Here is a 14,705-nt window from a genome sequence, read left to right as displayed (position 1 = left end):
TACGATGAATATAGCAACATTATACCATGAATATAGCAACATTATACCATGAATATAGCAACATTATACCATGAATATAGCAACATTATACCCTGAATATAGCAACATTATACCCTGAATATAGCAACATTATACCATAAATATAGCACTATTATACCCTGAATATAGCAACATTATACGATGAATATAGCACTATTATACCCTGAATATAGCAACATTATACCCTGAATATAGCAACATTATACCATGAATATAGCAACATTATACCCTGAATATAGCAACATTATATGATGAATATAGCAACATTATACGATGAATATAGCAACATTATACCCTGAATATAGCAACATTATACGATGAATATAGCAACATTATACCCTGAATATAGCAACATTATACGATGAATATAGCAACATTATACCCTGAATATAGCAACATTATATGATGAATATAGCAACATTATATGATGAATATAGCAACATTATCCCCTGAATATAGCAACATTATACCATGAATATAGCAACATTATACCCTGAATATAGCAACATTATACCATGAATATAGCAACATTATACCCTGAATATAGCAACATTATACCATGAATATAGCAACATTATACCCTGAATATAGCAACATTATACCATGAATATAGCAACATTATACCCTGAATATAGCAACATTATATCCTGAATATAGCAACATTATACCCTGAATATAGCAACATTATATGATGAATATAGCAACATTATACCCTGAATATAGCAACATTATATGATGAATATAGCAACATTATACGATGAATATAGCAACATTATACCCTGAATATAGCAACATTATATGATGAATATAGCAACATTATATGATGAATATAGCAACATTATATGATGAATATAGCAACATTATACCCTGAATATAGCAACATTATATGATGAATATAGCAACATTATATGATGAATATAGCAACATTATATGATGAATATAGCAACATTATATGATGAATATAGCAACATTATATGATGAATATAGCAACATTATATGATGAATATAGCAACATTATATGATGAATATAGCAACATTATACGATGAATATAGCAACATTATATGATGAATATAGCAACATTATATGATGAATATAGCAACATTATATGATGAATATAGCAACATTATATGATGAATATAGCAACATTATATGATGAATATAGCAACATTATATGATGAATATAGCAACATTATACGATGAATATAGCAACATTATATGATGAATATAGCAACATTATATGATGAATATAGCAACATTATATGATGAATATAGCAACATTATATGATGAATATAGCAACATTATACGATGAATATCGCAACATTATACCCTGAATATAGCAACATTATACGATGAATATAGCAACATTATATGATGAATATAGCAACATTATACCCTGAATATAGCAACATTATATGATGAATATAGCAACATTATACGATGAATATAGCAACATTATACCCTGAATATAGCAACATTATACGATGAATATAGCAACATTATATGATGAATATAGCAACATTATACGATGAATATAGCAACATTATATGATGAATATAGCAACATTATACCCTGAATATAGCAACATTATACCCTGAATATAGCAACATTATATGATGAATATAGCAACATTATACCCTGAATATAGCAACATTATACGATGAATATAGCAACATTATACCCTGAATATAGCAACATTATATGATGAATATAGCAACATTATACCCTGAATATAGCAACATTATACCCTGAATATAGCAACATTATATGATGAATATAGCAACATTATACCCTGAATATAGCAACATTATATGATGAATATAGCAACATTATACGATGAATATAGCAACATTATACCCTGAATATAGCAACATTATATGATGAATATAGCAACATTATACGATGAATATAGCAACATTATATGATGAATATAGCAACATTATATCCTGAATATAGCAACATTATACGATGAATATAGCAACATTATATCCTGAATATAGCAACATTATATGATGAATATAGCAACATTATACGATGAATATAGCAACATTATATCCTGAATATAGCAACATTATATCCTGAATATAGCAACATTATACGATGAATATAGCAACATTATATCCTGAATATAGCAACATTATATGATGAATATAGCAACATTATACGATGAATATAGCAACATTATATGATGAATATAGCAACATTATATCCTGAATATAGCAACATTATATGATGAATATAGCAACATTATATGATGAATATAGCAACATTATACGATGAATATAGCAACATTATATGATGAATATAGCAACATTATATGATGAATATAGCAACATTATACGATGAATATAGCAACATTATATGATGAATATAGCAACATTATATGATGAATATAGCAACATTATATGATGAATATAGCAACATTATACGATGAATATAGCAACATTATATGATGAATATAGCAACATTATATGATGAATATAGCAACATTATACCCTGAATATAGCAACATTATATGATGAATATAGCAACATTATATGATGAATATAGCAACATTATATGATGAATATAGCAACATTATATGATGAATATAGCAACATTATACCCTGAATATAGCAACATTATACCCTGAATATAGCAACATTATACGATGAATATAGCAACATTATACGATGAATATAGCAACATTATATGATGAATATAGCAACATTATACGATGAATATAGCAACATTATATGATGAATATAGCAACATTATATGATGAATATAGCAACATTATATGATGAATATAGCAACATTATACCCTGAATATAGCAACATTATACCCTGAATATAGCAACATTATATGATGAATATAGCAACATTATATGATGAATATAGCAACATTATATGATGAATATAGCAACATTATACGATGAATATAGCAACATTATACCCTGAATATAGCAACATTATATGATGAATATAGCAACATTATATGATGAATATAGCAACATTATACCCTGAATATAGCAACATTATATGATGAATATAGCAACATTATATGATGAATATAGCAACATTATATGATGAATATAGCAACATTATATGATAAATATAGCAACATTATATCCTGAATATAGCAACATTATATGATGAATATAGCAACATTATATGATGAATATAGCAACATTATACCCTGAATATAGCAACATTATATCCTGAATATAGCAACATTATATGATGAATATAGCAACATTATATCCTGAATATAGCAACATTATATCCTGAATATAGCAACATTATATGATAAATATAGCAACATTATATCCTGAATATAGCAACATTATATCCTGAATATAGCAACATTATATGATAAATATAGCAACATTATATCCTGAATATAGCAACATTATATCCTGAATATAGCAACATTATATAATGAATATAGCAACATTATATCCTGAATATAGCAACATTATATCCTGAATATAGCAACATTATATGATGAATATAGCAACATTATATCCTGAATATAGCAACATTATATCCTGAATATAGCAACATTATATGATGAATATAGCAACATTATATGATGAATATAGCAACATTATATGATGAATATAGCAACATTATATGATGAATATAGCAACATTATATGATGAATATAGCAACATTATATGATGAATATAGCAACATTATATGATGAATATAGCAACATTATACGATGAATATAGCAACATTATACCCTGAATATAGCAACATTATATGATGAATATAGCAACATTATATGATGAATATAGCAACATTATATCCTGAATATAGCAACATTATATGATGAATATAGCAACATTATATGATGAATATAGCAACATTATATGATGAATATAGCAACATTATACGATGAATATAGCAACATTATACGATGAATATAGCAACATTATATGATGAATATAGCAACATTATACCCTGAATAGAGCAACATTATACCCTGAATATAGCAACATTATATGATGAATATAGCAACATTATATGATGAATATAGCAACATTATACCATGAATAGAGCAACATTATACCCTGAATATAGCAACATTATATGATGAATATAGCAACATTATATGATGAATATAGCAACATTATACCATGAATATAGCAACATTATACCCTGAATATAGCAACATTATATGATGAATATAGCAACATTATATGATGAATATAGCAACATTATATGATGAATATAGCAACATTATACCCTGAATATAGCAACATTATATGATGAATATAGCAACATTATATGATGAATATAGCAACATTATACCATGAATATAGCAACATTAAACCATGAATAGAGCAACATTATACCCTGAATATAGCAACATTATATGATGAATATAGCAACATTATACGATGAATATAGCAACATTATACCCTGAATATAGCAACATTATATGCTGAATATAGCAACATTATACGATGAATATAGCAACATTATATGATGAATATAGCAACATTATATGATGAATATAGCAACATTATATGATGAATATAGCAACATTATACGATGAATATAGCAACATTATATGATGAATATAGCAACATTATATGATGAATATAGCAACATTATATGATGAATATAGCAACATTATACGATGAATATAGCAACATTATACGATGAATATAGCAACATTATACCCTGAATATAGCAACATTATACGATGAATATAGCAACATTATACGATGAATATAGCAACATTATATGATGAATATAGCAACATTATATGATGAATATAGCAACATTATACGATGAATATAGCAACATTATACGATGAATATAGCAACATTATATGATGAATATAGCAACATTATATGATGAATATAGCAACATTATACGATGAATAGAGCAACATTATACGATGAATATAGCAACATTATATGATGGATATAGCAACATTATACGATGAATAGAGCAACATTATACGATGAATATAGCAACATTATATGATGGATATAGCAACATTATACGATGAATATAGCAACATTATACGATGAATGTAGCAACATTATACCCTGAATATAGCAACATTATATGATGAATATAGCAACATTATACGATGAATATAGCAACATTATACCCTGAATATAGCAACATTATACCATGAATATAGCAACATTATACGATGAATATAGCAACATTATATGATGAATATAGCAACATTATATGATGAATATAGCAACATTATACCATGAATAGAGCAACATTATACCCTGAATATAGCAACATTATACGATGAATATAGCAACATTATACGATGAATATAGCAACATTATACGATGTATATAGCAACATTATACGATGAATATAGCAACATTATACCCTGAATATAGTAACATCATACCATGAATGTACCAGCATTATAGATTTTTGGTTAGTTTAGTAAAGTTCTTCACTTTATCTTTGCCGCAGGTTTTCACACAGGTTCCCATACTTGTTGGGGGAGATTAACTCATTAACTATTGATTTGCGGCGGTAGTTTCATACAAGGCTTTCTTCACACATTATATGCACAAAATACTCGCTCTAGTAAAGTACAAAATGCCAATATGAGAAAATATCTGGACGTAAGGTGAGGTTAACATGGACCACGTGCCAAAGCTGTTACTGTGACACTAGAAGGGTACAAATATATTATTTACTCTAGTTTGACCAACATAATTTCATCTAACTAAGCCTATCTAGATATGTAAATGCACTCAAGTATGGTGTTAGGCCACATAGTGATACTCTGTCCTATCACTAATATGAGGTCGGTCATGATATGCCAAGGCACCTCAAAATCAGTAGTACACAGATTGACGAAATCTATACCATGAAATATGTCAGAATCAAAGATCTGTAGCATGCCATTTAAAAATATGATACCATTTGTTTCTGATAAATGTTTGCTTCTCGTAACTACGTTTCTAACGATTTATACGATAATACACAATGCTGACCTTTTTTCATCCTTCGGGAATACGTGAAAAATAAGATTGGCATCCTTTTCCATTCGTCTGCCACAGAGGGAACACGGATGGGACATCCCCGACATTGTTGTTGTTGTTTCGGGCGGCGGCGATCTAGTCGCTCACCTGAGCCCTGCTGGTGTCGTCCTGTGAGGGCTTCACAGGCGCGTCAGCTGCCCCGTCTTCCTGAGGAAGGCGCAGGTGAAGCGGATGACAGCCTCCTGCCGTGAGGGGTGGACTCCTGGCGCCGCCAGCAGCGTGGGCAGGTCAAAGGTGGGCACGTCCAGGGAGAGGAGTTGGTGTCGGAGCAGCACTCGCTGGGAGTGGTGGTGTGGGCAGTGCAGCAGGAAGTGCTCAATGGTGTCCTCGACGGTCCTGCACCAGGGGCAGGGAGGGTCGGGGCCAGGCACAGGCGGTGGAGGTAAGCGCTGAGGCGTGTGGCTCAGGTGGAGGCGTGTCAGGTACTCCACGTGTCAAAGGTAAACAAATATACTTGGGGGCCTGGTCTTGGTCCTGGGTGTCGATACTACACCAGTGCCATCTAGCGAGCCGACGCCAGGATGCTCACAGAGTTTCGTTCAGCTTTCCCGTCTTTCTTCTATAGTCTTTGATGTCGACAAAACCATCTGGGCATTGTGGGTAAAACAAATGCGCATCGGTGACGTCACGCCTAGCCCAGCAGAGTGCCGCGCGGCGTGCCGGAGTGAGGAAGTGTACGTGTGGCGTGCGTGTTGAGGTTCCCGGCGGGTGTGTCGCGCGTGTCGTGTGTCGTGTGGCTGGCGTATATAGTATGCTGGCGGCGGCGGGCTTAGGCGACCCTACGCGAGGATCAAGGTGAGGAACGGTGTGGTGTGGTTCTTGCAGGGCATCATACGCGGCGTATAGGCTAGGCCAGAAGTGAGGCAGGGCAGACTGGTGGGTGGGATGGAGTGAGTGCCCTGCCGCCTGAAGCCTTGCCCTGCCCGGTTTCCTCCTTCCCGTGTGGCCATTGGTGATTATTACAGAGGTTTTAGGCTTTTTCATGTTTATATCCTTCTGGGGAGTAAACTCAGGGTTTCCGTGAAGACAAATAAGTAGTAACACTTGGAGGAGGTTGTTCCGTGCTGCGATTGGCTGCCGGGCGTGACGTCATCGATGCCTGGCCGGTGATGTTGACGCCGCGGCGGTGATCCGGAGTGTTTGTGAGTTGCGTTTCCTCCCGCCCTGACGAGAGGGATTAGGCGGCGGACGTGTATGTAGCGTGTGCGGGGCTTGAGCCTGACACACTGATGAGGGTGTGAAGGGTGGGCGTGGGCGTTAGGGAGTGATGTTCAGAGTCATCGCACCTCAGGGTGCTGGGAGGAGATAGGAGGGAGGGAGGGAGAGGAGTGTCATATGGGAGTAAGACAAGCCGAAGCAAGTCTCGATGATGTATTAGAGAAACTGCATTCAGTGGTGTTCATTCTCGATAATGTGTTGATTTGACGTATGCGTATGGTTGATTTTGATGAATGTATGGTTGTTTTAGCTTTGAACTATTACGTGTTTGTCATTCTTGCCGCGTCCATAAGGCTTCCGGCAATGTCGTAACGAGCGAAGTATCCTGAGCTCATCAAGGCTCCCTGCTAATGTTCCGAGCAAAGTGTCGCTCCGTGCGTGCCTGAGTGAACCTGCCCGGCGCGTCGTCTCTCATCTCGTCTCATTAACCAAATCTGATGAAACTTTGTACTTCACCCGACGCAATCTTTTTATTCCCTTTTTTTGTTTGAGTATTTTTTTTTTTATATTTACAGTACCCCCCCTTTCTCTCTCTCTCTCTCTCTCTCTCTCTCTCTCTCTCTCTGATTCTTTTTAGGTTCTTCAGTGACTTGTTTCTTGACACCTAAATTCCCGTCCTATTTCTGTAACCTAACTATTCCTGAGGGTACTTCAGCTTTCCTTCTAAATATGACGAACCTTCCCCAGTCACCAGGGTCATTGAGCTGTGAAACAAGGGACTATAAGGTTGTCCTTGTTACAGCTGTGGTTTGACGGATCACTAAGGACAACAAATGACGATCAGGAACAAAACGCTTGAAAATAAAGCACACAACCAAGACAAACCACGTGCGATTACTCTCCTCGCAGTAAAGAAACCGGAATGAATATAATGGTATGAATGCTCTGAGTTTCAACAAGGTAATAATGACTAGCGATCAGCCTCTTCCTCTACCTAGCTTGTCTTCCCCTTCCCTTGTCCTCCCTCCCCTTCCCTTCCCCCCCTCTAGCTGTCTTTGCCCCTCCCCCACCATATGATTTTTCTTACCCCTTTTAACTTCAATCCCCTCAGCTGGTCCCCCTTCATTACCCCCCACTCCCTTCCTCTTATCTTCGTACGACTCCCTCTTCCCCTTCAATATCCCCACTATGCTTTTATCCCTCCCCATACTTCCCCCTTCTCTCCCACTCCACCTCCCCCTCTCTTGTCTGCCGGCTTCCGCTCATCACCCCCCTCGTCTCCCTCCCTCTCTTCCCCCTCCCTCTCTCGGCCCTTCGCCCTCCCCTACTACCTCTCCTGGTCCAGTGCTCCTCTTGCTTCCTCCGTCCTCCCTCTGTGATGCATGGCCGAGGAAGGGATGACTTGTAATATATGAACGGGGAAAAGATCTACTGTGGATAAGTATTTTATTTGAGTTTTATGAAGGCGAATTTTTTCCTTAACATGACCTGCGTAAGGTAAAATTTTCGTTAACAGAGCAACTTGTAGTTTCGATTTTAATGGTAGTTTGCGTGCATCACTGTTTTGCTCATAGTCTTGCCTCAATGGTGGATTTTAAAGGTCCTGCTCGTTTTTGTTTGTTTCTTTTTATGTTTTCATAATGTTTATTAAAGCGGAGCGAATGCGTTTGATGTGTGTGTGTGTGTGTGTGTGTGTGTGTGTGTGTGTGTGTGTGTGTGTGTGTGTGTGTGTGTGTGCGCTTGAATCACAGAGTATTTGCATATATCATGGAACACACATGGAATAGGTTGTCAGTTTTAGTAATTGATAATGTTAATAATAATAATAATAATAATAATAATAATAATAATAATAATAATAATAATAATAATAATAAAATTAATGAATCCAGTGCTATTGTATGCAGGTGGAGCTGTTGTTTCTAAAGGATGGAAAGGTAACAGGATGATGAAAGGGGTGATGGTACTGGTGTGTGGGGGGGTACTGGTGGTGTTGAGGTGTCGATGATGATGGTGGTGGTGATGATGCTGAAACAAATGCGTGGAACTAAATATAGAGAACGTATAATGAATTTAACGCCTAAAAAATTAAAAATGAGTTAAGGAAAAGTTAAAAAGTAATTACATCGAAGAGTTACATAATGGAATAGGTGGTAGGCGGTGGCCGAAGTGATAGCGTACTGGACCCACATTCGCCGCGTGATGGACGACGCGGGTTCGAATCCTTACGCTACCACTCGGATTTTTCAGTCACCGCCGAGTGGCTTAAAACTACCCACATGCTGTCCTGAAGACCACCCATAAACCCGGACTCTAGAGGAAGCCGTCCAAGCGAATCAAGAACGAGTTCCGGGGGGCAGCATGAGCTAATGCAAGATGGCGCCACTATAAACACTCGCCTGCGCCAGAACGGGCTGGGCCGACCATCAGGCCCCACCTGGAAGAAGCCTTGGGCCGACCATCAGGCCCCACCGGGAAGATGCCTACCAGCGCAATAGGCAACAACGTAAAAAAAAAAAAAAAAAAAAAAAAGAAGAAGAATAGAGATAAAAGAAAAACGTATGACCAGACTTGACAAAAATCATGAGTGGGAAAAACAGAAAAAAATTGATATTGGAGTAATGAAACCATATAATAAACCAATGTAAACTGAGCGTAAAAGTGCAGAAACGATAAAAATGACTATTTGGAAAATGTAGTGGCAGGAGGACTGACGAGACGACAGGCGTCGTGGCGGGGAAGGAGGGAGGCATAAACAGTGTTGGGAGTGTGATGATAAGGCACGATGAATGTACATGATGAGGTAATGCATTAGTGCCATAGTAATTTGTAGAGCTTGCTATTATTTCGTATTTATCATTGTTATTATTATTATTATTATTATTATTATTATTATTATTATTATTATTATTATTATTATTATTATTATTATTATTACTACTACTACTACTACTACTGCTACTACTACTACTGCTACTGCTACTACTATTACTACTACTACTACTACTACTACTACTATTACTACCACCACCACTATTATCCTACCACTCCTACTACTATTACTGCTGATGTTACTGTCCTTACTACTGCTACTACTACCACCGTTGGTACTACCCCCACCACCACACCAACTACCACCATGGCCACCACTATCATTACAACAACCACTGTTCATCATCACCACCGCCGTTGCTCACCCAGACTAGAAAACATACAATTTGATGCCTCAACTAACTCGAGGGAAAAACGCCCACCGTGTGCTACTCTGTATAGGGTCGCGTGACAGGGCTTTAGAGAGGGAGAGAATGGGAAGCGGCGTGTGTCCTTCCTGTGCGTGTGTTAATAGGCGTGACGTAGCCTAATGGGATGTCGATACAAAGGTTAATGGAATGAGAAATGGAAACAAAGACAATACATTGCAGCGCTCGTGAATGATTGAGAAGCGGACTTTGATGATTAATACAAGAATGAATAATAAAAGGTATTGTAATGGATGATAAGTTCTTTCTTTGTTGATGCAGAGAGATGGAGAATATAGGGATAATGAGGAGGCTGCTGACAATGATGATAATGATAAATGTTCTGTGATAATGAATACTAATGATAACAGCATTAATAGGTGATAATGGTAATAAATGTTGTATGATGGTAAAAAAAGGCAACTAAAATGACTATATAATGGAAAGGGAGGAAGAAAAAATACAAATGAAGGATAGACAGGAAGGAGAAAAACTATTACTACTACTAATGATGATGATAATGATAATAATAATAATAATAATAATAATAATAATAATAATAATAATAATAATAATAATAATAATAATAATAATGATAACAGTAATAATGATAATAGTAATAATGATAATAGCAATAAAAAATAATTTTCATAACAAAAATTTTAAAAAAAGTAATATGAATTCCTGGGTAAGGTCAGGCGGGGTTAGTTTGACAAGAGATTTCATTCTCTGCTTACTGACATCTTGGAGACTCCTTATGTTCTTGTTATACATATTCTGCTGAGTGAATGACAATTAAAACGTTGATAATAATAAAAATGATAAAATAATAATATACACTGCAACACAGTCCAACGCCAGGCAAACGAGCGACGCGGCATCAGCTGGACACACAAAATTTCACCATTAAAAAAACAAATTGTTTTCGCTGATGCATAAAATTAATAAAAAAAGTAAATGTCAAAGGGGACGACCAGCCAGCCAGCCAGCCAGGCAGACACCACCACCACAGTCAATATCATTACCGCCTGCACCACCACCGCCACCATCATCATCAACACTATAGTCCGTTTCATTCCGTCTGTCCACTCGCGAACGTACATGTGGCACCTGCGCTGTTCTTTGGCATGTAGCCCTTCTTGGCAATGTAGTTTGACCAGCTCGACAGATTGTATGATAGCTTGATTTCAAGATTGTCGTCGAGCCGTCACAAAATAGCCTGTTTTTCGGGCCTTTTGCCGCGATTTGAAAACCTAGTTTTTGCTTATAACTTTTATTTATTTATTAAGTGCTTTCCAATAGTTTTTCTGATTATTAATCTGTATTAATAGAGCTTTCATTTGCCACCAAGCACGCCTTCCTAGCTTCAGTAGTTTTTGCTCGAGCTTGATCAGAAGTCGCGACGAATATTCGCCGAATCTGACTCATTTCACGCGCCGCGACGAAAAACCTTCCTGACGCCACAAACATTAATATATCTGCATAAAAAATCATATATGAACATTTCAATATGTTGACTACATTGTATTAAAATCATTTTAATATATATATATATATATATATATATATATATATATATATATATATATATATATATATATATATATATATATATATATATATATATATATATATATATATATATATATATATATATATATATATATATATATATATATATATATATATATATATATATATATATATATATATATATATATATATATATATATATATATATATATATATATATATATATATATATATATATATATATATATATATATATATATATATATATATATATATATATAAAGCTACTACTTTTATATAATCATTTCACTATATAAATCAACATACATAAAAAGCCTAATTATACACGTTATTTTTTATTTTATTGAGTATTCAACTCTATTTCGTACCATTTATGAATAATACATTTAATTTGCGTTCTTCTGATACCATATATCTATATCTATATATATATATATATATATATATATATATATATATATATATATATATATATATATTTCTTTTTACAGCAAAGGAGACAGCTCAAGGGCACAAAAAAGTAAACATTAATAAAAAAAAAAGCCCGCTACTCACTGCTCCTAAAAAGAATCCAAAGAGGTGGCCGAAAGATAGGTCAGTTTCGTGCGCAACGACATCACTTGCTCTCGTGCCCACGACCTTGACTCTTCTGAATTTTCCACCATCTGGTTAAGACTTCACTGTCATTCTATTACTAAATACATCTGTGCTGTTTATCTCTCACCTAACTCTACCAACTATGTAAAATTCTTTGACTATTTGAATTCTAAAGTGGAGCACATCTTGACCCACTCTCCTTCTGAAATCTCCATCCTAGGAGATTTCAATGTTCACCACCAGCTTTGGCTTTCATCCTCTTTCACTGACCATCCTGGTGAACAAGCCTACAACTTTGCTATCCTCAACGACCTAGAGCAGTTGGTCCAGCACCCTACACGTATTCCTGACCGTCTTGGAGATCGGCCCAACATTCTAGACCTCTTCCTTACCTCAAACCCTTCTGCTTATTCTGTCAAACTGTTCTCTCCGTTGGGCTCCTCCGATCACAATCTTATTTCTGCATCCTGTCCTATCGCTCCTGTACATCCTCTGGACCCACCGAATAGGCGATGCTTCTGGCATTTTGCTTCAGCTCGGTGGGACGACCTGAGGATGTACTTTCCATTCCGTGGAATGATTATTTCTTCCAGGATAGAGAACCCTCTGTGTGTGCTCAGCGCATCACAGAGGTGATTGTCTCTGGAATGGAGGCATACATTCCTCGTTCTTTCTCTACTCCTCACGCTAAAAAGCCTTGGTTTAATCACGCTTGTTCTCGTGCTGTCAATGATAGAGAGGTAGCTCACAGAAGATACCAGAGCCTTCAAACTAATGCTAATTATGAACTTTACATTTCTGCCCGAAATCGTGCCAAATCTATTCTCCGACTAACCAAAAATTCTTTCATTAATAGAAAATGTCAAAACCTTGCTTTCTCTAACTCTTCCCGTGACTTCTGGCATCTAGCCAAACACATCTCCTCCCACTGCACGTCTTCATCTTTCCCTCCACTCCTCAGTCCTGACGGCAACACTGCCGTCTCATCTATCTCTAAGGCTGAACTCTTCTCTCAAACTTTTTCTAAAAACTCCACTCTGGACGATTCTGGGCATATTCCTCCTATTCATCCCCCCTCTGACTCCTTTATGCCTGTTATAAAGATTCTTCAAAATGATGTTTTCTATGACCTCTCTGGCCTCAATCCTCAGAAGGCTTATGGACCTGATGGAGTGCCTCCTATTGTCCTTAAAAACTGTGCCTCCGTGCTGTCACACTGCCTGGTCAAACTCTTTCGCCTCTGCCTGTCAACATCTACCTTTCCTTCTTGCTGGAAGTATGCCTTCACACAGCCTGTACCTAAGAAGGGTGACCGCTCCAATCCCTCAAACTACCGTCCTATTGCTTTACTTTCTTGTCTATCTAAAGCTTTTGAATCAATCCTTAACCGTAAGATTCAAAAGCACCTTTCCACTTCTGACCTTCTATCTGATCGCCAGTATGGGTTCCGCAAGGGGCGTTCTACTGGTGATCTCCTAACCTCTTAACTGACTCTTGGTCATCCTCTCTTACCCGTTTCAGTGAAACTTTTGCTATTGCGCGGGACATATCAAAAGCTTTTGATAGGGTATGGCACAAATCTATGCTTTCTAAACTACCCTCCTACGGTTTCTATCCTTCTCTCTGTACCTTTATCTCCAGTTTCCTTTCTGACCCTTCTATTTCTGCCGTGGTAGACGGTCACTGTTCTTCCCCTAAATCTATTAACAGTGGTGTCCCACAGGGTACTGTCCGATCTCCACTCTTTTCTGTTGTTCATTGATGATCTTCTTTCCAAAACGAACTGTCCTATCCATTCCTACGCCGATGATTCCACTCTGCATTATTCAACTTCTTTTAATAGAAAACCCACCCTTCAGGAACTTAACGACTCAAGGCTGGAGGCTGCAGAACGCTTAGCCTCAGACCTTACTATTATTTCCGATTGGGGCAAGAAGAACCTGGTGTCCTTCAACGCCTCAAAAACACAGTTTCTCCACCTATCCACTCGACACAATCTTCCAAACAACTATCCCCTATTCTTTGACAACACCCAGCTATCACCTTCCTCAACACTAAACATCCTCGGTCTATCCTTAACTCAAAATCTCAACTGG

The sequence above is a fragment of the Eriocheir sinensis genome, unplaced genomic scaffold (assembly GCF_024679095.1).
Source record: "Eriocheir sinensis breed Jianghai 21 unplaced genomic scaffold, ASM2467909v1 Scaffold1534, whole genome shotgun sequence".
In the NCBI taxonomy this organism is placed as follows: Eukaryota; Metazoa; Arthropoda; class Malacostraca; order Decapoda; family Varunidae; genus Eriocheir; species Eriocheir sinensis.
The sequence above is the reverse complement of the archived record's forward strand: the minus strand, read 5'-3'. Positions refer to the sequence as shown.